Source organism: Phocoena sinus, chromosome 3, assembly GCF_008692025.1.
Source record: "Phocoena sinus isolate mPhoSin1 chromosome 3, mPhoSin1.pri, whole genome shotgun sequence".
Lineage (NCBI taxonomy): Eukaryota > Metazoa > Chordata > Mammalia > Artiodactyla > Phocoenidae > Phocoena > Phocoena sinus.
The window spans coordinates 52,675,096-52,701,360 of record NC_045765.1 but is presented as its reverse complement, the minus strand read 5'-3'; the positions used below and the strand labels follow the sequence as shown (position 1 = coordinate 52,701,360).

General features: G+C 45.4%; 1 protein-coding gene across 9 annotated transcripts in view; it reads left to right on the top strand.

The window, feature by feature from the left end:
* Nucleotides 1–26,265, top strand: part of ARHGAP26 (Rho GTPase activating protein 26) — a 519,366-nt gene that overhangs the window by 8,496 nt on the left and 484,605 nt on the right. For 2 of the 9 annotated variants that reach the window (XM_032627455.1, XM_032627456.1), the window contains exon 1: nucleotides 18,904–19,893. The exons of the other annotated variants lie outside the window; for them this stretch is intronic. The gene's annotated coding sequence lies outside the window, so the exon portion shown is untranslated. Of the gene's footprint in view, nucleotides 1–18,903; nucleotides 19,894–26,265 lie in introns of those variants that run through there. 9 annotated transcript variants of the gene reach the window in all.

Genomic DNA, 26,265 nt, shown 5'->3' with positions numbered 1-26,265 from the left:
AGTATTTATAGCTCACGGGCCCAGCTGCTCCGTGGCACGTGGGATCTTCCCAGACCAGGGCTTGAACCTGTGTCCCCTGCCTTGGCAGGCAGACTCTCAACCACTGCGCCACCAGGGAAGCCCTATTCTATGAGTTTTGACAAACGTATAATAATGTGTGTTGGCCATTACAGTATAATGCAGAATAATTTCAACCCTTGAAATACATGTCTTTGTGCAGACATGTGTTTTCATTTCTTATTTCATTTCCTACCTAGGAGTAGAATTGCACGGATGTATGAATAAACTTATGTTTAATTTTTTTTTTTTTTTGCGGTACGCGGGCCTCTCACTGTTGTGGCCTCTCTCGTTGCAGAGCACAGGCTCCGGATGCGCAGGCTCAGCGGCCGTGGCTCACGGGCCCAGCCGCTCTGTGGCATGTGGGATCTTTCCAGACCGGGGCACGAACCCGTTTCCCCTGCATCCGCAGGTGGACTCTCAACCACTGCGCCACCAGGGAAGCCCATTATGTTTAATTTTTTAAAAAACCTGCCGAAAGGTTTTCTGCAGCAGAGGCATCCTTTAAAATTCCCACCAGGATTGTCTGAGGGTTTCAATTTTTCCACATCATCACCAGTACTTGTTACTGTCTGTCTTTTTGATTGTAGCTATCCTAGTGAGCGTGAAGTGAAATCTCTTGGTTTTAATTTGCATTTCCACAATGACTAACGATGATGAGCATACTTTCATATGATTAAGGACCATTGGTGCATTTTCTTTGCTGACATGTCTATTCAGATCTTTTTGTTGGGCACTATTTTATACCTTGGATTTTTTTTTTTACCCTTTTACTTTGTCCCATACAACTTTTTTTTTTTTTTTTAGTCCCATAAAACTTTTGATGATTAAGTGAACACCACTCCCCTCGGTAGATTTTCTCTATTTGCCCTCATTTGAGGACTTTCTTCTTCCATTTGCCTCAACCTCAGATGCACTTGACTGATCAGTTTCACATTCCAGGGCTTGGAAGGTGATTCTGACACCGCTGTGGTTCAGATCTCTGCTCCAGCTAGGCCAGCCAGCATCCCTCTGGGCAGAGGCCTCAGGCTGAACTTCCTAGTGCTGGCCAGTGTAAGCTAATGATCACAAACCCCAGGAATTGACCACATGAGAATGGGTCAGGGAGGAACCATTATCACCACCAAGCTATTGGGGAAAGCAATTCATGAAGGTGACTTTGCTACCCTGTTTAGGCCATTGCATTTTTAAAAGTTAGCCAAAGGAGGGATGCCAGTATGAAGCTAACAAAGTGGATTTTCTAGATTAAATTTCTGACTGACCCTAGTTTCAATTTTTAAAATTACAACCCAGTATGTTCCAAATTATATATCTTAGGCCACCAGAGGAAGGCTTTCATTTCAAATATGGAGCTTTGCTCCACTCTTACTGTGTCCTCCAAGCCCTAGCCTAGAGTAAGGGCTTTTAAGGTGGTGGTAACAGGTGCAGAATTCGTGAGGCGGGAGAGATCATGGGGTGTCTGAGGACTAGCAGGGAGACCAGTGTAGCTGGAGCAGAGTGATGGCAAATGAACAGGGAGAGAGGTCGGGAGCCAGGTCCTAGAGGTCTTGAGTCCCAGAAAGGACTTTGGGTTTCATTCTAAGTGTGATGGGAAGCCAGGAGGAGGTTGTGACATCATCCTGCTTGTGTTTTTAAGAGATTATGGGGGCCACTGTGTGGAGAATAATTTAGTGGGGCAAGAATGGAGGCAAGGAGAGCAGTTAGAAGGCTGTTATAATAGGTGAAGTAAGAGGCAATGGCACCTTGGGCTAGGGCGGCAGTACTGGAGATGGTGGTCAGATTCTGGGTGTTTGTGGAAGTAGAGCCCACAGATTTGCTATTTGATTGGATTTGGGCTTTGGGAATAAAAGTCAAGAATGATTAGGGACTTCCCTGGCAGTCTAGTGGTTAATACTTCACCTTCCAATGCAGGGGGTGTGGGTTCGATCCTTGGTTGGGGAGCTAAGATCTCTCATGCCTCAGGGCCAAAACACCAAAACATAAAACAGCAGCAATATTGTAACAAATTCGATAAAGACTTTAAAAATGGTCCACATCAAAAAATCTTAAAAAAAAAAAAAAGAATGATTCCAGTGTTTTTAGCTGGAGCAATTATGTGAATGATGGCGCTATTTTCTGAAATAAAGATGACTTGGGAAGGATTAGTTTTGGAGGTAAAATGGACAGTATGAATGGATGACCTAATCTTACAGTGCAAAGACAAAAAAATTCATGTACGCAGTTCATGAATACGTTCTCATAAAAGAATCACAGAGTGTGGAACTATACAGAGTAAAGCACCCTTTTGCCCGAGTTAACCAGTGGTGTGCTTTTTTTCTTGTCCTTTTCCTGTGCATATTTTTTTTTTCTTAGGGGGGGTTATAGAATATGAATTATTCTGTGTTTTGCTTTTCTGGTTGAGACTCTCTTTTAGAGATCTTCCATGTCAGTACACATACACAGTGTATTCTTTTTAATGCCTGCAGAGAGCTCTGCTATGTGGAGATACCATAGCTTATTTACCCCCTCTCCTGTTGAGGGATATTTGGATTGCCTCAGCATAGAAGGTGCTGCAGTGATTATTTGCACACCCACCTTTGTGTGTGGGTCCTAGGAGTTCCATGGGATAGATTCCTCAAGGTGGAGTTGTTGCCAGCCTCCATTTTTTAAAGCTCTTTGACATTGACTGTTTAGGTCCTTGCATCCCTGAACAAGCCCTTCTGTTAGGCACTGACACGATTCTAAAGGAAACGGGGGTGGGGTGGGGGTGGGGGTGGGGGGGAGAGAGAGAGATAGAGAGAGAGAGAGATTACAGTTAATTGGCTGTGTCCTAATTAGCCTTGGACCTGTCAGAAATCCTTTCTGAGGTGCAAGTTCTTAACAGATAAAATGGAAGATGGAATGTGGCTTTGCCCATATATAATAGGCTATCCTGACCTCAAATTTCAGGGAAATCACATTTGGTAGGGTGAGGAAAATAGCCTTAGTGGCCAAAGGAATATTTACAAATTAGCGTCACTGGGGTTTACACATTTTTGTAGAAACCCAGAGTGGAGAAAGAGAGGAAATAGTAAGGAAAACAGCTTGGCAGTGTGGGCCAGAAGCTGTCACGGTGTGTTTATATCTGGCTCATTTCACCTCGGTTGGAAGGCACAGAATGCTACAGAGGGTGAGCTTGGAGACTGGGCAGTACTTACTATATTTAGAAAGAGGAGATTCCTGGGGCTGGGGGTGTCCGTGTGTGTGTGTGTGTGTGTGTGTGTGTGTGTGTGTGTGTGTGTGTGTGTCTGTGTCTGTGTGTGTTTTCTTTGCCAGATGGACAAAGGGTTGAGGGGCTTGGGAATTCTGGATTAAACCTTGTTAACTGGCTGGCTTCTCTGGGCCAAGCCAGTAGCTAAGGTTTGACTCCTGCTGCTGCCACACAGGAAAAGCCAAAATAAACCCCATTTTACATGGTTTGTAAAACCACCACAGGTAGGTTTCAAAGCTCATCTGATCTTGCTATCAAATGTGCTTTTAAGTTTATTCCAGGCTGATTTGAACACTTTGAAAATATGAACTAGCTTCTCCCGTGAGACTTTAGATAGATTTCCAGGCAGATTGAGTTGAACTTGAGGCTGTTTCTGTGCCACAGAGACTGTCAGGCAGATAGGACCCAAACCGTAACAGATTCCTGACTGCACATCTCACTATTACACTTGTGGGTCAGGTGTAGAAGATGATTATCAGTTGAGCAAATGAAACAAAATTAAAAAGCATTTTTATTTTAATTCATACCTGTGTTTCTTTTTCGAAAGTTTATGTCAGTAAGTAATACCTATAAATAGTACACAATTTAGAGGGGACAAGAAGGAATGTTGGCATCCTCAAATTTCTCCTGTCTCCAAATCCTTAGTTGTTCTACTGCAGGCAACATTTTACCCATTCTTGAATATTTTTCAGATATAATTTATGCATGTGCCAGCAAATACAGATTTATATATTTCTCCAGTAGCATACCATATGCACTGTTTTGCATATTTTTGCATTTTGCACGATTTTAATGTATTTTGAATATTATTCAACATTGGTAATGTATAGAGCAAATTCATTTTTAGCATCGCATTATATTGCACTGGATGGACATAACATAGTTTATTTAATCAGTCCCCAAATAGTAGACATTTAGATGATTTCCAACCTTTTACCATTATAAGCAATGCCGCTGTGAACCTCCTGGTACCTGTCATGGGCATATGAGTGAGTAGATCTGTAGGATGCATTCTAGAAATGGAACTGCTGGGCCAGAGGGTATGTACATTTTTCATTTCAATGAATATCTCATAGGAGTGTTTCTGAAAAGCTCTGAGTGAACTGAATTTTATAAATCACATTTTAGAGTAGAAAGGAAACTCACTATTTGGTTTATTATAGGGTGGCATCTGTAATAAAACAACACTTAGAATTTTCTCCATTTCCTACTCCCCAGTTTGTATGTACTGTTCATTCTGGGATCCGAAGTCACAACAAAGTCATTCCCTAAAATGAGACAGAGCTGGATTGGGGATCACTTGCATGCGGGGCTCCAGAGAGCTTGTTTGTGGTTCTAGTGAGGGTGCTGTTGAGTTTTTATCTTTGTGCAGTGTGCACATTATTTCGGAAGTTTGGCAGGTGTAAAGGAGGGCAGTCTCCCACCTTTGGTGACTGGAGACCGTGACTTTGGGCCAGTAGGCACACCTTGTCTGTCTGCGAAGCTTCTCTGGGGAGTGGCGAGGGAGCTGGGCGCTTTTGTCCTTCTCTCTTCTGGCTGCCTCTTCGGCAGAGCTTAGCACTTCCCCGGTGGAAGGCACGTGTTGGCTGTGGTCTCTATTCCCGTGCCTGGGACTGCTCACGTTGGGGTGGAAGGCTCCTGGTATTGGAGTTCTGGGACAGGGCGGGCATAGTCCCTGCTCTTCAGGAGGCCAGGGGAGAACAGACAGTCCACAGTACAATGATTCCTATCAGTTTAAAAGGGTCTCTGGGGGAGGGAGCAGAGAACTTGGGGAGAGGCAAGTGAAGACATCAAGTCCAAGGAAACAGTGTTCCTAACCATCAGTCTTTTAAAACCACCTAGGTTATTTCTGCCCCACCTTTACCACATGTATTTATTTTGAAAAGGTCTACTCATTAAAAATTATGTTTATTTCAAACGGGAACTTTATAGCATTCTGAAATCATAGGTTTGATGTGGTTAGCAATATATTTTTTTCTAGAATATCTTTAAATAGTCATTAAATCATAATCATTAAATTGAACAATATTTGTCATTGTATCATCTAAAATAGTCTTATATTTTACCAGTGATTTGAGCTCCACTCTGCTTCGCACTGCCCTGAAGCAGAAGTGTGTGAGAGAACGGACATGTGGCCATCATGCCGGGAGGGGAGAGGAGGGAAGGGCAAAGATGTGCTTCTCATGGGCTTCCCTAGTGGCGCAGTGGTTGGGAGTCCGCCTGCTGATGCAGGGGACGCGGGTTCGTACCCCGGTCCGGGAAGATCCCACATGCCGCAGAACGGCTGGGCCCGTGAGCCGTGGCCGCTGAGCCTGCACGTCCGGAGCCTGTGCTCCGCAATGGGAGAGGCCACAACAGTGAGAGGCCCATGTACCGCAAAAAAAAAAAAAAAAAAAAAAAAAAGATGTGCTTCTCAGACTAAGGTACAGGTGTCAGGGTAGGTGGCACTGTGCCAGGGAGTATGCAGAGCAAGTGGCGGGGACTACACTTTACTGAAAATCTGTTTTACTCAATGGAATCGTTATTTGAATATTCAAACAAACGCCCATAAATTATAGAGGAGAAATCAAGATTCCATGGCACTTTTCATGGGAGACCTGCTGGTGTGGCTGAAGAGAACGTAGTCAACAGTGGACAGAGGAGGGAGGAGCAGGGGTGTCCCCAGGGTTTCTGTCTTAGGGCTCGGGGCACTGGCTGAACTGTGAACCCCAGGAGAAGAACCGTGGTGTGTGATGGGGGATACAGGGTTAAGTGTCCTTGCTGAGTTGTTTCCATGGGACCTACAGGTGGAGACACCTACCAGGTGGTGGGGAGCACAGGTCAGGTGCTCTAGAGAGAGATGGAGGTACTGCTGTAGGTTTGGGTTTCACCAGATGCTATTAGAGGTCCAGGCAGTGGTTCTCCACCTTAGCTGTCCATTGAAATCCCCTCCAGGTAGATGAGTCTGGGACTCATCCCCAGAGATTCTGATGTAATTTTGTCTGGGCTGTAGCCTGGGCCTGGGGAATTTTAAAGGTTCTCCAGGTACCGCTTGTGCAGCACAGGTAGAGAACCCCTGGCACGGAGTAAGAGGAGAGAGTGGGGGCTGTAATTGTGGGGAGTATCCACATTCCGCAGAATAGGTGGGTAGAATAGGGATGGAGAGATTTGTTCTGGTTAAGTACGCGGTGTGTCCTCCTGGCAGTTTGGGTGAGGGCTCGCTCGAAGGTCTTTGGATTTGCCCTTTGGAGGTGAAACTAGAGAAAGCAGTTTAAGTGAGAGGGTGATAAATATTCACCTTCCAATATGATTCTGAGGAATAAATGAGATTCTTGTAGGTATTGTGAGTAGCAGGGTAAGCAGGCCCATGGTAAGTGCCCTGTGATCAGAATGTCATTATTGTCATTTCTAGATTGTCCTTGTTATAAGGTAGCGGTTCTTAAATGTGAATGTGTGTAAGAATTTCCTTAATTGCAGATTCCTGGATTCCCCCCAAGGAGATTATGGTACACAGGCTCTGGGGTGAGGTCTGGAAATCTGCATTCCTTCCAGGGACCTCCGCAGGTGGTTTGCATGGAGGGGGTCCTCGGACCACACATTAAGTTGAATAGGCCTGAGGAGATTCTACATAAGCCTGTCTCAGATCCTTTGTCCCCTCCTTGCAGTGCACAGCTATGCCGGCGGTCCTCAGGTATCTGGAAGGGGAAGTTATGGCAGGTCAAGGAATGATGGGGGATTGTCTCCAAAGGGTGCGAGTTCTCCCGACTTCAGATATCTCAGCATGTGGCTCCATGCCTGGGATCCAGTTGTCCCATGAGCTTGGCCTGTGAGCCAGGACCCTTCTGTGGCATTGGGGGTCGGAGAAGCTCCTGCAGGGAAACTTCATGCTCACGGGCAGACACAGGGCACACATTTTCCCACAGTGAGTCCTGTCAGGGTTAAAGTCATTTGGGGTCAGAGCTTGTAATTACGTTGCACATTTTTTTTCTCTAAAAACCTTGAGGAAGCGTAATGAGCTGTCAGAGCTGTTGCATAGCTAGGGGGGACTCTTGTCTTGGGGAGAGCAGTAGAGGGACTGGCAGATGGTCCTGGAAGGTGAGGTGCCCCAAACCCAGAGAAGGCTCACCTTCACCTGCTGCCTCAGAGCTGCCCTCGGGCAACTCATTTCTGGCAACCCGCTCCTCCTTATCTCTGTTCTGATCTCAGCTGGTTTTCAGCCTCTGTGGGAGGGCTGGGTGACAAAGCAGACGCAGCCACTGATGGTGGGACTCCGGGGTGATGGGCCCTGCGGCTTTCCTGCCGCCTATTGTATCTGACTAGTGCCTTGAGATGTTTGACACAAATCCTGCCCTGGGCCGGTACCCAGCCGAGCATCAGTCTCACAACTCTGGCTGTGGGAGGTATGGAGGCCAGGCAAGCCCTGGGGAGGGATGCCTGGCCCAGTCCCGGCTGCGCCCGAGGCATCTGGTCCTCTGACCAGGCCTTGGAGACTACAGATGGCTTTGCTTGCTGCCATCTCCTGGCCCTCTGATCGAAGCCGCCCTGAGCTCAGTGTGCAAGGTCAGCAAGCTACCACTGTTGCCAGCTCTGTGTAGAGCTACAAGATGGTTCTGGCTCCGGAAAGAAATCCCATTTCCCCTTTACAGAGCCAGCATGCTTGGAATCAGTTTCCCAGCAGGGAAGCTCTGCTCCACTGCATAGAAAACTGGAGTGGAACTGAGAGCTTTTGGCCCCCGTGTCTTTTGGGATCTGTCTTTGGCTTGCTTCCTTCTCCCCCACCTCTTCCGGCTGGCATGAGTTCACACCATACTGCAATGAAAAGACAACCCAACAGGGCTTGGGGTTTTTTTTTTGAGGCACAGAGTTCAAGCGTAAAGATGGTCATCAACTGACGAGAACCCAAAATTGGCTTGTTTTCACAAGTTTCAGTTCTGAATGTTGGGGTCTCATCTTCCCCCTCCCCTCAGATCTGGAGAACTGAGTCTCTTTAAGAAGGAAGATTGAAATGCTTTTGGTGGTTATCTTAAATGAAAGACTTGTGAAATGTTACAGAGGAGAAGGATGACTCATGTCTTTTACTGTGACATCTCAAGCAGCAAGATACTGAGCTCCTCAAATGTGCCAGCATGGGTTAGGCAATGGTGGGCAGAGACCTTGGAGGTCCTGTCTCAGGACTTTTTAAAGCAGCTTAATGAGATATATAATTCACATACCACACAGTTCACTCATTTACAGTGTACAGTTCATGGCTCTTAGTATGGTCACAGAATTTTTCATCCATCTCCACAAGTAGTTATAGAATATGTTTGGTCATCATCCCCCAAAGAAACCCTGCACTCCTTAGCCATCATCCCCAACATCCTTCCCATTCCCCCCAGCCCTAGGCAACCACTTCCTCAGGATTTTAACCCACGGTCCAAAGTGTGGTGCTCTCCTGTCTGCTCTCTCCTTAGATAGTGTTAAGCTACATATCCTTTTCCTTCAGTGCATTCAAACAATTTGTGCTTCTCCAGAATGCTGCATTTTCAGTGCCAGGGTGTTTGAATCTGGAACTCCTTCTCTGTTCTGTTCACCCCCCTGACAAATGTGCTAGTGCGGCAGGCCTAATTCACATTCATTCCTGAGTGCATGTAGGTCTCTGGTTAGGACTTCTTTTATCCTGTCTTTCTCTGGGTTTTTTTTTTTTTTCCGGTATGCGGGCCTCTCACTGTTGTGGCCTCTCCCGTTGCGGAGCACAGGCTCCGGACGCACAGGCTCAGCGGCCATGGCTCACGGGCCCAGCCGCTCTGCGGCATGTGGGATCTTCCCGGACCGGGGCACGAACTCGTGTCCGCTGCATCGGCAGGCGGACTCTCAACCACTGCGCCACCAGGGAAGCCCTTCTCTGGGTTTTGATCTTACTTTGGAGAGAGTAATCTCCTGGTGTTAAGTGGGAAGGAACACCCAGTATCCAGTAGGTAGATTCCTTTGTTTTGAGCTGAAGAGAGTAACATCCTTTATTTCTACAGAGGACAAAATTTCAGTGATACACTGATTTGGATAGTCACATTTGGAGGGTTTTAGCTTTATTTTAGGAACTGTTGGTAAAGAAGTAAGTTTCATAGGTGCTGAAATGGCAGTGGTTTGGGGCTATCTAAGGTCTTAACATGAAAGTCCTTCTTCCCTACAAAAGACCTTGTATTGTTCTAGGAACTGCCAGCCCAGATGTAGCTAACGCATTCTCTACCATCTGTTTGTTTTCTCTTTCTCTCAGTTGCTTCTGTCCCTTCTTTTTCTTTCCCTTCTTTTTTCCTCTCATTCTTTCACTGTGCCCTCCCCCCACTCCATTTTGCCTTGCTAAAGGGCCAAAAAAGTGACTGATCTCTAACCTCTTGATTTTGGGAAAAACAAAGACTTTTGTTAAGGGAATGACCTGAAACCAATTTCCAGAGTTTTAGGGCTGTAGTTAAAAAGACTTCTAGATTTGAGGTGATTGTGAATCTGTAGAACTGGGAAGAAATGTGGGCTATCAGTGGTCCCATCTTGTAGAAAACACTGTGTGGGGTCCCCTTTCCTGTTACACTTCCTGTGTTAGATTCCAGAGGTGAAAGGATGCTCAGAACCAGAGAGGGTATAGAACGGCTGGCCAGCTGGTTAGCTTTTCTGATGGGGACCTTATTTTTTTCTTCTCTAAGGGGACCTGATGGCAAGCCTCATTTTTTATCATTGAGATGGGGGTGCTGTTAAGATTGTCTTCAACAAAAGTGGGTCAGTGATTTATATTTCACGAAAATAAATTTTGGGACACTGAATGAGAGCATGGTATTTGGGTTAGTTGAATAGGTCCAGATATAATTATGTATATTTATAATGCCAATTGGGGACCTAGAAACCTATTTAGGATAAGGTTAGGAAAGTGGGTATGAAATCTGAGTCTTTACCAGTAGAATCTCTGGAAACAATTTATTTTGGACATATGTAAATGAGACCTGGATCAGAGAGCTTACATCTCTCTCCCTCCCGCTGACAACCCCGTGGTTCGCAAAGTCGTTAACATGAAAAAAGCAGGATGCACCTTCTACCTTCTTTTGAGGTGTATATCCCTGGCCTTTTTCATCATGTAGGCTAATCATTAAAAAAACAAAACAAAACAAACCAAGCATTCCAAAAACAAACTTGTAATTTTTTTTTCTGATTATACCAGTAATGCATGTTGATGAGAGATAACTTAGAAATTACAGGTGAATAAAATACAAATCATACCAATAGTACCGATTAGAGATACTCATTTTGGTTTTTATCATCTTTTCTACTCAGGTTATGATCATCTTTCCATATCATTACCCACTCTCTGAGATTGTTTTTAGTGGCTGTGTAATATTCCATGTGTACTGTTTCAGGACTTACTAATGACCTACTTTTGGACAGTTAGGTTGTTTCTCTCTTTTTTCCACGATCATTAACCAATCTATAATGAACTTTCTTTTAGCTATGCCATCATTAGCTCCTTAGGCAAATGTATATAGGCTGTCCCATTTCTTTCCATATCTTTAAGATTCAGCTCCCATCTCTTTACTTGTTCCCTTTTTTTTCCTGCCAGTTGAGCAGAACCTTGGAGACAAAGATGTCTTTTGAGAGTTCCACAGAATGAAGAGTCCCATATATTGAATGCATGTGGTTACATTCATTTGAACAATAATAATAGTAATAGCATGTTTACCACCATGTAACTTTATTATATGTCAGAACCTTTTGTTACGTGTTTTACAAACTTTATTTCATTGCACCTTCACAACAGTATTATATGGTATGTACTAATACCGCAGTTATAGACTGGAAAACTTGAGACACAGAAAGCAAAAGTAATTCATCCAAGTAAAAAGTATTGGACTCAGGATTGGAGCCTCTATCCACTGTGAACTCTTTTGCTCTCAACCAGTGCTATGCTACTGACTATAATCTTAGCCCATTCCCTTAAATCTTCTGTTTCTTCATTTATAAAGTGGGAATAATAGTGCTTGCTTGAGAACACTCTAAGGGTTAAATGAGCTAGCTGTGAACAGCATCTGGGCCCAAGTCACTGCAGCTATTGCTACTCTAATGACTGATGACTTCACCTTTTGTAAGGTAGGAATAATATAGATATTTAAAAAACTGTCTTTGTGCAGTGTCTACATCTGAGTCTCTGGCTTTCTCACTGGAGATGAACCCATGTATTGGGGATTATCTCTAGAAATTAGACTGGGCTTCATACTCTGGTCATTACTATATTGATGTCTTTGTTTTACACACATCCACTCACAAGATTCTGCAGCTTCTTCAGGACTGTTTGGGATGCTGACTTGTCAGAAGCCATTCTAAAAGTAACACATCCCATGGGTGCCTGCCCCACCCCACCCCTAGCCTCACTACCTAGAGGTGAACACCTTCACTTTTTTGAGCAGGCAGCTGACTTCTAACAGGGAGTTCTATCCTTAAGTCTAACCTAAGTATCTGTTGCAGGACTGGACAAAAAGTTGCCTTTTAGATAAGTGTTGGTGTTAAGTGGAGGTTGGTGGTCTCCATCCTCTGGTCATGAGTTATCTCCGTTTCGAACTCCAGTCCTTTTATTTCCCCCCCGCCCGCCACCTCCCCATCACTCTTGTCTCTCAGCAGACTTGAACACTCAGGCGGTTCTGAGGAAAATAACAGCACACAACATTCTGAGAACATATCTAGGCTGGCTTCTCCGGGGATTCAGGACAAGGCACTTTCTAGCCATAGGACCTTTCCATTGCTTGGAACACCTTTGCTACAGCTCTTCATGGGGTCGGCTTCTTCTCCTCCTTCAGGTTTCAGCCAAAGGTCCCCTTAAGGAGTCCTCCCCTGACCACGTGACCCCCTCCTCTATGCCGTTACCCCATTTTATAGGTAATGTACCTGTCCCACCCTTTAAACTCCCCAGTGCGTGTTGAATGAATGATAGCAAGTGTCCCTTCAAAGAGCCCGACCACTTGACTGTGTGTTCTGAAAGCAACTCTGAGTGTTCATGGCCTCAAGCATCTCTTGGTTCTCTTTAGATTTTATTTTGTTTAAAGAGTCCTTCTTGGGCAGATCAGATGTGACTGCTCTGATTGGGTGACAATCCAGTCTACCTTTGGGGTAGCACAGGAAATGGTGATGAGTTAGGAAAAGCAAGAATCAGAACGAAGAGTTGCTTGAGGCTTCACCCACCTCCTCCTTGCTGCCCATCCCTCTGTCTGTGCTGGCTCTTTTTCTCTCTGAGATCTTTCTTTACCTCTTTATCTTTATGTTCAAGAGGCAGAGGAAAGGAAAGAGAAATCTAATGTATTAAAATCTGTGTCATAAGTAGCACCACGCGAGAGGCCTAGGTCCCCTGGGCTGGGCCAGTTAACCTTCTATGAGGTGATTCTTTTCATAATCTTCACACCTAGAAGAAAGGGACTTACAGCTGATTCTTAAGTCAACGAGGTTGACTGTTCATGTCTTTTTCTTTAAAAAGAGAGATTTTGAAAATTAGGGTAGTCTCTGTACCCTCTCATTTAAAGGTGTTAAGTTTTAACAGTCATTTTAGTTAAAGTAGCACAAATGGGAAGGCATCCTTGATAAGCCTGATAATCAATTTTGAAAGACTTGTTTTTCATTTTCCTCCAAAAAGATTTAAAAAATATTTCTTTTGTTCGTGTTGCAGGCTGTATGTTGTTTGCTGACAGCGTTTCCAGCCGGAACCACATTGTTCTCCCAGGGTATTACTCCCACCCAGGCACACTGTCTGTAGAAAATTTTTCTGAAACCTTGTCGTGACTTTTTTACAAGATTGAATATCACTTCATTTGGATAGTTTTATGTGGACAAACGGGTCTTAACAGGAATCAGCCAACAAAAGACAGTGCTTCCCGTAGAGTCCTTTACTTTCTAGGACTGCTGTCTTGCTAAATAGAATTTAAGCACGAGCATCAGTTTCTTGTCCCTGTCTTTCTTGGGCTCTGTCTCTGTTTTGTGTGGAAAGCCACCGTTCTTAGATATTTAATTTAGGAGTGGGCAGGGAGAGAGAAGAAACAGCATCACTTCTCTCTGTGTGCACACGTATGCCCTGCTTGGCGACATCTGAGCACTAGAGACTCACTGACCCACATTCTTTCCCTCCCTCCCTTGCAGTGTACTGACTGTGCAGGGCTCTGGTGCCACGGTTACTTCTAAAACGTGTTGCCAAAGGCAGAAATCTCTGTCCCCACTCACTTCTCAGTTGTTGGAAATGAGCTCATGACCTAGAGTCACAGAGCATTGTGGCAGTGCTTTCGGCATCCAAATCCTTGGAGGTGGCCAGGGAATGCACAGGATCATGGAGGATTCCAGAAAGTCCTGAACCTGAAACACCAGCTGGCCCGTGTTTTCCCGACTGTGCACCATGCCCTCCGCTCCCTGCTGATTTCTACTATCTTCATAAATAAAAACAGAGCTCTTTCCGTGTCAGAACCTTTTCTCTGTTTTGCTAGCAAGGTGTTTCTGAAAGTATTTTTAATCTGTTTTGGGGGCACATCCACATCCACAGCTTACGTTCATTGAAGGGGAAAGTTCGAGGCCGGTGTGGGAGAGCCCCTGAAGACAGCAGGTGCTCTGTGGGCTGGATTTGGCCACTTTTGTAGAACAGCACGAACCCACCCCTGCCCTGGAGTCTCGGGGCATAAACAGGACATGCTGCGTGACCTGGAGGTCTGACATTCGTTCCTTTGCTCTTCCACAGGAATGACAAGGCTGAGGCCCGTTGCCGAGCAACCTTGGACATAATAGAAGCAAGAGAACTCACCCACTGACTGTTAAATTCCCTTTGCCTTTTTTCTCTGTTTTCCCTTGGAGGCTTGAGGGTTACTAGTTTTCGGTGGGAGGAGATCAAGTGTACTAATTTGAAAGACTGACTGTGAGAGTCTTAACTGTTTTAGCCTCACTGGTCTCAGCTCTAATCAGGTAACTCGGCCTTAAATGAGAAGGACAGCTCTCAGGGAGCCCCACATTCCGGGAGCAGTTGGGAGAAGAGGGGCGAGCTTCCCCTGCTGTCAGCATGGACGTGGAGTGTTGGTGAGGTACTTTGCTGACTGTGAAGGCAGCTTTTGTTATCACCATCCTTGCAGTCGGTTTTCATAAAGCACATTGTAGACATGACGATTCCATTCCACTCTGACCATGCCAGACAGGCCACTTTCTATCTCGAGGGAGGGAGGACCCAGTCCAGGCTGCTTACGCAGGAAGAGAATTGATTGTAGTCTGGAGCTGGAAAGCCCAGGGATGTTCTGACTTCCGACCAGCCCGGGTCCCGTGGCTCACACGGTGTCTGTAGGCCCCAGTCTCTCTGCATCTCTCCATGCTGTTTTCCTATAGGTTGATGCCATTCTCAGCCTCTTCCCTCACGTTGGCAAGAGGACCTGTGACCAAGAGTTCGAACTGAAGCCCTGAGCGTGGTTCCCATTGGCTTTTCGTTGAATCACGTGCACATCCTTGAGATAATCCTTGAAGCTCCCCTGGCCTGAGCCCAGAGTGGAGTCAACAGCATATGAGGTCCATGTTCCAAGTGTCAGGAATGGATGGTTTCCCAGAGGAGTATTAGGGTGCTGTAAATACAGAAGAAGAGGGGATAGCTGCTGGGCTGCCAGGGCAACAAAATTCCTCCACCCTGGCCTGCATAGATTGAACAGGGTCATCCAGGGAAGAGAAAGGGCTCTGCTTCCCAAATATCTCATGGTTCTTGGCCATGTTTGGATAAGTTAATTTGGGCTATCAGGCTATTTTTAAGTAAAGTAACCCTGGAAATTCAGATTTGGAGGGCAAGAAATGAGACAGTGAGGAAGCCCTGGGGACCACCAGGATTGGGCAGACCATGGGCAGCTGAGAATAGTGTTTGGGAGCCGCGTGCCTAGTGAGCAGGGCATGGGGTGTCTGGTGGATAGGAGGGTGAGAGGGGACTGCCCCTGCTGGGACAAACTGTAAAAAACACACAACTCTGTATGAGAACTATTAAGTAACGTAGCAGATCCATAACCTCCCAGGCGACAGCTGATTATCTTACAGCCCAGCCAGTACGCGAAAATAGTTCTCCATTTTCCAGAGCCTGTTTCCCCTTGTGATACTTATGATTTGGGAAGCAGAATATATCCTGCAGCGCTTGTTTTGAATCTGCTGATGGCTAGTTTAGTGGATTAGACGACAAGGATCAGCGAACGTTTTCTGTAAAGAGCCAGATAGTAAACGTTTTAGGCTTTGTGGGCAACATACAGTCTCTGTCGCATAGTCTTCTTTTATGCCTTTTTTTTTTTTTTTCTTTTACAACCATTTAATAAGGTAAAACCCATCGTGGCTCAGGGGCCACAGTTTGCTGAGCCCCAGTATGGGTTGTGGAGTCAGACCTGGGTTCTATTCCTGTCCATGTTGCTTGTGAACCGTGTGGGCATTTTAACCTCTCAGAGGCTCAGTTGTCTGAGTTTTCTCATCTGTAAAGTAAGTCTGATAGAAGTACCCACCTCATCGGGTTATTGTGAGGATGGCTCAGAAAGTATTGGCTCCTTGGAATCATGATGGTGACCCTTTGCCACTACACAGCATACTCTGGGGGGAAGATGGGGTTGAGCTCTAAGAGTTGTAATTTCCATTGTTCTTCCTCTTTTGATGCCTGCTTTTTCTCTGTTCTGGACAACTCATCATCAGGTTTTGAGAACTTGGTGCCAATCTCAGTTTCATTTCTGGTCTGTTCAGGAAGCGACCCACATTTTAATCCATATTTGGCAGTAACCGAAATAAATTGTCTTGGTTCATTATCAAAATGCAGAATATGTACTTGTTTTGCTTCCAGCCTGAAATTCCCTCCTTATCCACTTTTTCACTACATTCCAGTTCATCAGCCTATCAAGGCCTCTTATTAAAGCTGGAAGGAGAATTGTTTTTTTTCTGTATATCAGAGAGAATGTTAGTTTTGCGGATTTTTGTTTGTTGAACTTGGTGGATGGATGTCAACCTATTACCTGCACTTCGTACAGGCAAATTATGATGGAATGGGTAGAAATCACATGACCTTTCAAATCCTCAGTATCCTGCAAACTCCCACCTTCTTTAAGTCTTTGCTCAATTGACGCTTTTTCGGTGAGGTCTAACCTGGCAGCCCCTCCCATCCTACTTCTCCATTCTACTTTTTCCTGTAGTACGTTTCTCATTCTAACATACTATATAATTTACTTATTATGGTTTCTTTTTTGTCTGTCTCTCCCTACTAGAATGAAAACTGTATAAGGTCAAGGATATTAATCTTTGTTCACTTCTGTATTCCCTGTGCTTTGAATAGCATCTGGTGCATAAATAAATATTTGTTGAGTGAATGAATGAATGCTTTGATTCCTATATTGGAATGTTTACTGCATCCCGTTCTCCCTTGCCTAGAAATCCGTGAGACTTGGGTTTGAATATTGACTCTGCCACAAATTGCCTCTGTCTTTGAGCAAATCATTTAATCTCTGGGGACTGTAGTTTGCTTATCTTTAAAATAAGGGTTTAGAGTAAATGATTGCTAGATTTCCTATTTGGTCTATAGTTCTGTGATTATAATCTCAGGTTAAAAGAGACGATGTACTACTATTAAATTTGCCACAGATATTTCCTGAAAACAGTTTGAATTTCATTGGTGGGCACAGTGGGTTGAAAGAGGTTCATAAGACGTTTTTAGAGGTACCTTCTGCCTTCCCTAAAACAGTTCTCAAGTATTATAGTTTGGTTGTTTTCAACCTTTTTTTTTTTTTGCGGTACGTGGGCCTCTCACTGTCGTGGCCTCTCCCGTTGCGGAGCACAGGCTCCTGACGCGCAGGCTCAGTGGCCACGGCTCACGGGCCCAGCCGCTCCGCGGCATGTGGGATCTTCCCGGACCGGAGCACGAACCTGGGTCCCCTGCATCGGCAGGCGGACTCTCAACCACTGCGCCACCAGGGAAGCCCAAGAACCTTTTCACTAGCCCTTTTAGGATAAGGTGCAGATGTCTTGATAGTACTTTCTGAGCCCTGTGTCCTCTGGCCCCTGCCTGCGCCTTAGTTTCACATTGTCTTCATGTCTGTGCTCTGTGTTCCAGTCCTCCTAAATTTATTTTGGTTTCTCCAATGGATGATGGGTTCAACCCATTGAATATTTCTGTTCTTTCTGCCTGGTATCCCTGGTGCCTTCCCCATCCCCTTTGGCCAACGCCTACACATACTTTGGATCTCAATACACAGTGGGTATGGACTTAGGAGGGATTGGCAATAGGGTTCCTAGTAGTAGTGAGATTCTACTAGGAATCTCACTAGCTAAAGCAGAGACTGAAAAGGCCTGAGTTTGCTCAGGAACCGTAACCAGTCTGGGTTGGCTGGAGCATCTGTGCAATAAGCATGCCAGGGTTTTGGGGATTAGACTATAGAAGACTTGGGTGCCACAGTGAAGAGACTGTCTTCATTTAGTGGATACTGGGAAGCCAGTGTAAGTGTTTTGAGTAGCACAGTGACATAATCAAGGCTATATGAACTAAATAGCACAGATGTACATCTAAGAGCATTGAAAACATCATTTCCCTAATCCGTAAAGCATACTTGGGGGCATAAATGCTAGGGTTCCTGTTTTGCAGTTGGGGAAAAGCTGGGACACATAATGATTAAGGGACTTATTTTAGGCGTCACAGAAAAGCAGTGACTGAGCCAACAAGTATCTTTATAATTAGATAGCATTGTAATCTACAAGATTGATGAATGTTGCAAGTGGCTTTGTTCATTTTTCAAGTGGGTAGCAAGGTGAATAGTTGTGTGAGTGTCTCTCAGAGGTGACTGACTCATAGGTATTTCTGGAATCTTTGGCAGAGGCTTGGATTCTGTTTAGGTGATAACTGGATCCTCTGAGGGTAGATAAAGGATGCTTCATTGTGTCATAGCTGTTGTCGCCCTACGTGGTTGCTATATGTGTAGATTTAGCAAAGTCAAGGAGCAGATAGATGCCAATTTCCTCTCCTGGCTAGTTTAGGAAGAGTTCTTTCACAGCAAGCCTCGTCTGTGATTCCAGTTTACTTAAGCTTTACGGGAGGTATTGGGTTTTGCAGCTTCGTTACAGACTGTGTTTTTTTTTTAAATTTATTTTATTTTTTAATTTTTTTAATTTTTTGCGGTATGCGGGCCTCTCACTGTCGTGGCCTCTCCCAGTGCGCAGCACAGGCTCCGGACGCGCAGGCCCAGCGGCCATGGCTCACGGGCCCAGCCGCTCCACAGCATGTGGGATCTTCCCGGACCCGGGCACTAACCCATGTCCCCTGCATCGGCAGGCGGACTCTCAACCACTGCGCCACCAGGGAAGCCCTACAGACTGTGTTTAAAGCTGGGTTTAAAAATACAAGACCTCAGTGGTATAATTGATGATCTCCCAAGACTAATTCCCAGCCTGTGATGAAACAGTGCTTCGCAACCTTCAATGCTCATCCAAGTCGCCTGGGGACCTTGTTAAAATCAGGTTCTAATATAGGGCTTGGAACTCTGTATTTCTCACAAGCTCCCAGTTGATGTTGATGCTGTCAAGTTGCAAGGGAAAGACCTGGATCTCCCTTCACCTGAACTTTCTTCCTTTCCTCTCTTCCCCAGCCTTCCTCCTTGGTGTCTCAGACCCTTGTCTCCATTTTGTGGCTGCTAGTATTTTCCACCAAGACTCATTGTTTAGCTTGTGACTACCTCGGTAGCCAGAATGGTCTTCGCAAAGTAAAAACCTGATCATGTCACCTTACTGTTTAAATCCCTTTAGCGGCCCCCAGTGCACCCCCGTATCCTGGTCTGGCCCATTTGCCTTTCCAGTTTCATCTTGTACCATCTTTGCATTTTCCAGCTGCGAGGTGCCTTTTCTGACCCCTTTGATGCTCACGTGCCTCCCATCACAGGGCCTTGGCACTTGCACACACAGTTCCCTCTGATGCTGCCCTCCTCTGCCTCCTTTCCCCTAACTACTACTCCTTCAAATCTCAGCTCAAGTGCTACTTCCTTGGGAAGCTGCCCCAGGCCTCCCTGTTCAGTGACCTTCTGCCTTGGCCTCTTAGGCCATTGCCAGGCCCCTTTGGTCTCTGCCTGGGGTCAGCAGCAAGGAAGTGGGGGGTTTGGCTGGGGCCTAGCTGGATATTATGTTCCAAGAGTCCACTCAGTTCAAGCATCGTGCATCATTTTAGGAAGTTGTAGATTGCCCAAGAGCTGCTTTTCAAAAACACCCTGCCTGGGTGGTGATGGCGAAAGTGTTCTTCGTAGTGTGAAGGAGGAAGAGGAAGAGCACAGAGTATCCACTAGGAACCAAGTCATGTCATCTTAAGCTGGCTTTCAGGGCTGTTGTTTGTGTGCACGCACTCGGTGAAATCGTCCTGTGTCCCCCTCTCTGCTCCCACACTTCTCCTTTTTCTGTTGTTCTTGCAGTTTTATAATTGCAGAAACTATATCCCAAAGAGAGCAATTGCCTAGCTCAGGGCTGTAGGACATAAGGCTGAGCTGAGAGAAGAATCCAGATGGGATTGCTCCTGGGCCTCTTCACCTGCTGTGCTGTGCTGCTCTGTATGGGGGGTGGGGGCGTCTCCTTAAAGCCCAGCAGCCCTTTGGCAGCTTCCTGGGCATGCACACAGCCCTGCTGAGGTGAGGCTCTTCCTTCCCAGCTGGAATGCCTTGAAGGGGTACCCGGAATGTGTTCTGCAGCAAACCTACCAAACCTCAGTAATGTGGCCACCTTTCCTGCTGTGTCACAATTCTAACAGCATTGAATACTATCATGAGTAACAACAGTGGGTTTTTTTTTTTTTTGAGGTAAGATCTATAATTTATTATCCCATTAAAAATTTTTTTTTATTTGTGTACAATTTTTAAAAGTTACTTTCCATTTACAGTTATTGTAAAAGTTTGGCTATATTCCCTGTGTTGTATGATACATCCTTGAGCCTATCTTACATCCAATAGTTTGTACCTCCTACTCCCCCGCCCCCCCCGATTGCCACCCCTCACTGGTAACCACTGGTTTGTTCTCTATATCTGTTAGTCTGCTTCTTTTTTGTTATATGCACTAGTTTGTTGTTTTTTTTTGTTTTGTTTTGTTTTTTGCGGTGCGCGGGCCTCTCACTGCTGTGGCCTCTCCCGTTGTGGAGCGCAGGCTCCAGACGCGCAGGCTCAGTGGCCATGGCCCACGGGCCCAGCCGCTCCGCGGCATGTGGGATCCTTCCGGACGGGGGCACGAACCCATGTCCCCTGCATGGGCAGGCGGACTCCCAACCACTGTGCCACCAGGGAAGCCCTGTTGTATTTTTAAGATTCCACATGTAAGTGATATCATTCAGTATTTATCTTTTTCTGTCTGACTTATTTCACTTAGGCTAATGCTCTCCAACTTCTTCCATGTTGCTGCAAATGGCAGAATTTTGTTCTTTTTTATGGCTGAGTAGTATTTCATTGTATATGTGTACCACATCTTCTTTATCCATTCATCTGTTGATAGACTGCAACTATGGTTTTTTTTTTTTTTTAAATTTATTTATGGCTGCGTTGGGTCTTCATTGCTGTGCGCAGGCTTTCTCTAGTTGCAGCAAGTGGGGGCTGCCCTTCCTTGCAGTGCGCGGGCTTCATTGTGGTGGCTGCTCTTGTTGGGGAGCACGGGCTGTAGGCGTGCAGGCTTCAGTAGTTGTGACACACAGGCTTCAGTAGTTGTGGCACAGGCTCAGTAGTTGTGGCACACAGGCTCAGTAGTTGTGGCACGTGGGCTTAGTTGCTCCACGGCATGTGGAATCTTCCCAGACCAGGGCTTGATCCCGGGTCCCCTGCATTGGCAGGCAGATTCTTAACCACTGCGCCACCAGGGAAGCCCACTATGGGTTTTTTTAGAGGCATATTTTAATGTGTTCCCCCTTTCCCCTTTGGAGATTTGTCCTCTGTATTTTGGATCCTTCTCGTAACTTTTTACGACTTAGACTGAAGGGTGCGCCTAGCTTCTAAGCTCCATGAGGACAGGGTCTGGGGCTGTATCCTCAGTTGTCTGCACAGTGACTGGCAAATAATAGCCGCTCCACAAATGGTCATAAGGAGAAACTTATTAATTTGCAATATGGTGAGACTCCCAACCTCATCTGTCCCCCACTGACCTGATCTTCCAGCAGCCCTAGCAGTGATGCTTTGAGGCGGAGAGGCTTTGTTCTGCCAGCTGTAGGGAATGACATAAGCCACAGGAGCATCGTTGTAATTGGCTTCACGGCTGCTTATTGTCCTGCTTGACTCACTGGCCTGATGCAGTGGGACGCACAGTATTAAATGAAATGGCTGATCCACTGGGGCAAATCTAGAGGTGGTACCTTGTTATCTTCCTCGTATCCTTGAATGCGAGCTCTGAGAGGAGCCGTACTTATCTTGCCTTTGTCTGGCATGGTGAACCAGAGAGCACTGGCTGCAGAATAAATAACTATAAAAAACCCAGACTAAGTGGATGAATGATGAATACATTTGTCCTAACTTAAATGTTGGGGTGCAGAGCTGGGGAGGATCATAGAGACACACAGCTTACTCACGTCTGTTCTTTATGACTCATCGGAGTACCCCCGCTCCCCGGCCCTTTATTTTGGGCTTCTCTTCCATTGAACTACCTTCAGAAGGCCAAGCTCTTTTTCTCTTTTCTTGTCTAATCCCATTGTTTGTGCTTCATTAATAGACCTGCTTGTGGTGGTAGTGCAGTGATTTCCTGACTTTCTGCAGTTCTTCTTGGGAACCCAGCAGCGTGTTTCCAGTGCTCACGTGTGCTTGGAACCTCCTAGTCGTGTGGTGTCTGTCTGCTGGAAGGTCTTGGCATCAGGGTGAGGGGAAAGCAGGGGTCGAGATGATGAGCCAGGCTTATTTCTTGTTCCAGTCTAAGCAAGTGTCTAGGGAGTTCCCTGGTGGTCCAGTGGTTAGGATTTGGCACTTTCACTGTGGAGGCCTGGGTTCAACCCCTGGTTGGGAAACTGAGATCCCACAACCCGCATGGCGTGGCCAAAATGAAATTAAAAAAAAAAAAAAAAAAGCAAGTGTCCAGACCTCCCCATCCTATGAGGAACATCAGGGCACAGACAGGCTCCAGATGGAATGTGTGTGTTTGTATGTATGGTTCAGTCGTCAGCTCACTGTAGGTGCTGTTTCCTGTGCTTGAGGCACCTTTAATTGTGTGGTTGTTGGTTGGGGCCCAGGGCTGATTGCTTTTTCTTTGCTTTTAAAATTGTTTTGACATGGCTTTAATTCACTTCTTTGGTCTTGAGCTGGGGAATTTCCGCAGGAACCTTTGAATCGTGTCTTACACACCATACAGTTCTACGTCCTGTCATCTCTAAGCTAACATCCATGCTCCTAGTGCTGTGCTGGGGAATAGTGACAGTCCTAACTAATATGTATCGATGACGCCCTGCGTGGCAGACTTCTGTAAATCCTGTACACGCTCTCAGTGAATCATCAAAACAACCTTAGAAGGTAGTGATGCTATCACCCTTGCCACCATCTCCATTTCATAGGTGAGGAAAGCCATGAGATCCACGTGGAAAGATATTAGAGGCCCTTTTTTGATAAAAACAAACAAAAGGAAACAAACTAAGCATCCTTTGAGAAAAAGTAATGGGTATCTTGCCTGAATCACAGGCATATTTTCTAGGCTGCCTGCTAAGGTGTAAGATTTAGTAGAGGCTTTTTTTTTTCCCCCCTTTTTCTTTTTTAGAATTGTTACCAAGGAGATATATTGCCTCCGAAAGGCAAATATGATGAAGAAATCCCCCCCGCTTTTGTCTACTCCCGTGTTTGAAGAATGTCACCATACCCAACTGTTTTCCTTATAGGGAATAAGGATGAAAAGTCCTTGTCCTGAACTCTGGTGGTTAGAGTATAGCCCACACGTCTCAGGGAAACACTGCATTCTTTAAAAATGATTTAAATCCATGCCATTCATGCTCATCTGTAATGCCAGCCATTGGTTAGAGTATCCATATAAGCTGTGGCCTTCAGTCTGGTGAGACTAGAGTGGGCGTGGGTCAGATTGAGTAACCTTGGAGAAAGTGGATAAAAACTGGACTGAAAAGAAGAACGTCATAGAGGATCTGTTCCCTCTTAAACCCCTGGCAGCTCTAAAGACTGTGAGCCTTGGGGTGAGAAAAACTGTTCTGTGGTACCTTCTGTAAGAATGAGGCCTTTGTTTACAATGAATGTCCAGGGAATTTTCTGTTTTTTAAATGTTATTTATTTATGGCTGCTACTCTTGTTGTGGTGCACGGGCTTCTCATTGAGGTGGCTTCTGTTGTTGCGGAGCATGAGCTCTAGGTGAGTGGGCTCAGTAGTTGTGGCACTTGGGCTCAGTAGTTGTGGCACACGGGCTCAGTAGTTGTGGCTCGCGTGCTCAGTAGTTGTGGCACACGGGCTCAGTAGTTGTGGCTCGCGTGCTCAGTAGTTGTGGCACACGGGCTTAGTTGCTCTGTGGCATGTGGGATCTTCCCGGACCAGGGCTCAAACCCATGTCCCCTGCATCAGCAGGCAGATTCTCAACCACTGCACCACCAGGAAAGTCCCCAGGGAATTTTCTTTTTTACAGTAATGGCTACAATTTTCTCAATTGTAGCCCAGCTCTATGATCACTGGTGATGATGGAGATAAATGGATGTGTTGAGTTGACATTTTTCAAATTTCATTTTGATTCTAGTCTTATTTTCAGAGCATCCTTTAACAGAGTTGTATCCAGTCAGAAGGATTTAACTCGTTTAAGGTTTGGTCACCTTTTTGTTTTTTCTGTCCTTAATTTTAGCGGAAAGGCTCATTAGAAGTGAAATTGCTGAGATCTGGCGGTAGAATGGCAGAGAGGAAAAGCAATTATAATCATCAACCGAAGTGGCTCTAGAGTGTTTTGTGGATTGAAGTTTCTCAGTTTTATTGATAGAGAAGTAGATATTGGATAAACATTTTTTAACAGCTTTTATTGAGATATAATTCACTTACCAGAGCATTGGGAATGTGGAATTAGCTCAGGGACACCTGATAGATTGTAGGCTGAGCCTGGGACTCTGGTGAGAGGCCTTGAGACTTAATAATTTTTAGGTTCAAATTGAGAGGCCCAAACTGGGGTTTGATTCTGTCTCCCCTAAGCCTCAGTTTCCTCACCTGTAAGATAGAGATAATAGTACATGCTCCTCCCTCATAGGGCTAATTTGAGGATTCAGTGAGCTAATAGTGCATATAAAGTGCTTAGCAAAGTGCTGGTTACAACCTCAGTAAACGGTGGCTTGTATAGACCCTTTAATCCAGCTTCATACAGAGATTCTCGCTAAGTTTGGGAACCTTATCTTTCTGGCCTGCATAGTTTTTCTGTGGTTAAAGAACAATTAATTGAATTGAAGATGCATTCTCCTGTGTCAGAGAAATAAAGTAGTTCTGTGGTACCACTTTAATCTAGAGTTACCAGATGAAATACAGGATACCCAGTTAAACTGGAATTTCAGATAAACAATGAAAATTTTGTAATGTCGGGACAGTCCCTAATATTTGCCGTTTACCTTAAATTTAACCGGTTGGGGCTTCCCTGGTGGCGCAGTGGTTGAGAGTCTGCCTGCCGATGCGGGGACACGGGTTCGTGCCCCGGTCCAGGAAGTATCCCACATGCTGTGGAGCGGCTGGGCCCATGAGCCATGGCCACTGGGCCTGCGCGTCCGGAGCCTGTGCTCCGCAGCGGGAGAGGCCACAACAGCGAGAGGCCTGCGTACCGCAAAAAAAAAAAAAAAATTTAGCTGGTTGTCTTGTATTTTTATTTGCGAAATCTGGCAACCCTAATTTAATCCCACTGTTTCCCCTGTTTGGAATCATTGTCTAACTTTATGATTACTACAGATGAGTTGAGGAATTTTGAATAGGATGTAGGGATAGAATTTTATTTGCTTCTCCCCTGCAGCCACCATCCTTTGTTGTTGCCAGTAGAAACCCATCATCCACTAAAACGCTCGTTGCATAGCAGCCGGACGTCTTTATTGAGAAATAAGCCAGAAGGAAATCTCTCTGATGGCATTTCCTCTACTGCATGGTATTGCTGAGCTTGTGGTGAGGAGGATGTTGGGAATGGAATCGCAAGAGTCCTGCAGCGATGTTTGCGGTTCACCTTGGAGGAGTTGGGGGTCCGCAGGCAGGGACTCTGGTGGCATCCAGGAAGCTATGTTCTCAGGCTTCAGGAGCCATTTGGAAGCTTTCCCTGGGCAGGACTCCAGCAATGAGCATCCTTTGTCTGCAGGTCTAGGGAACACACGAATACAAAAAATCCCAGTCCTTGGTAACTGAGGAATATATAGTTTCATAGAGAGATAGGATCAGCACGTACCAATAATTGCTGTAATTTACTGAGCACTTCCATGGTGACTTTGCCTCAACACCGGTAGGTGCTTTCCATGCATTGTCCCAGTAATCCTCACAGCTTCCCTAGGAGCAAGGTCCTATGATTATCCCCATTTTTCTGCCAGAGGAAATTGAAGCTTCAAAAATGGGATGGAGCCCGGAGCCACACATAGGTTGGTCTGACTTTTAAATGCCTCTGTTCTCTCTTGTCTCCTACATCAAAAATTGCATGTATAGGTTGAATCACATGAAATTACCAATATTCTACCAACCATTTTTGACCTACAAAAATGACAATTTCATATAGTTCAACCTAATCCAAAGATTTAGATGATATAGGTACACACATACGCACACATATATGTAACACAATTCATTGTTATATAACTATTACACATAACTTGCTGAGGCTGACAGGAGTGAATGAAGTATGTGGTTCAGGTTACTAGAGAGGGCTTCTGGGAAATTAGTTATCATTTGTTCATTCATTCACGCACCCACTCACTCAGTGGCTCCCTCACCAAATAGAAACTCACTGAATTCTGCCAAACATCATATTAAGCATAGAATTGAGCAGGGACTTTTTTTTTTATTATTATGAAAAATGTCACTCTTGCCCATTTGTAGTCAATCCTGCTCTCATTTGTA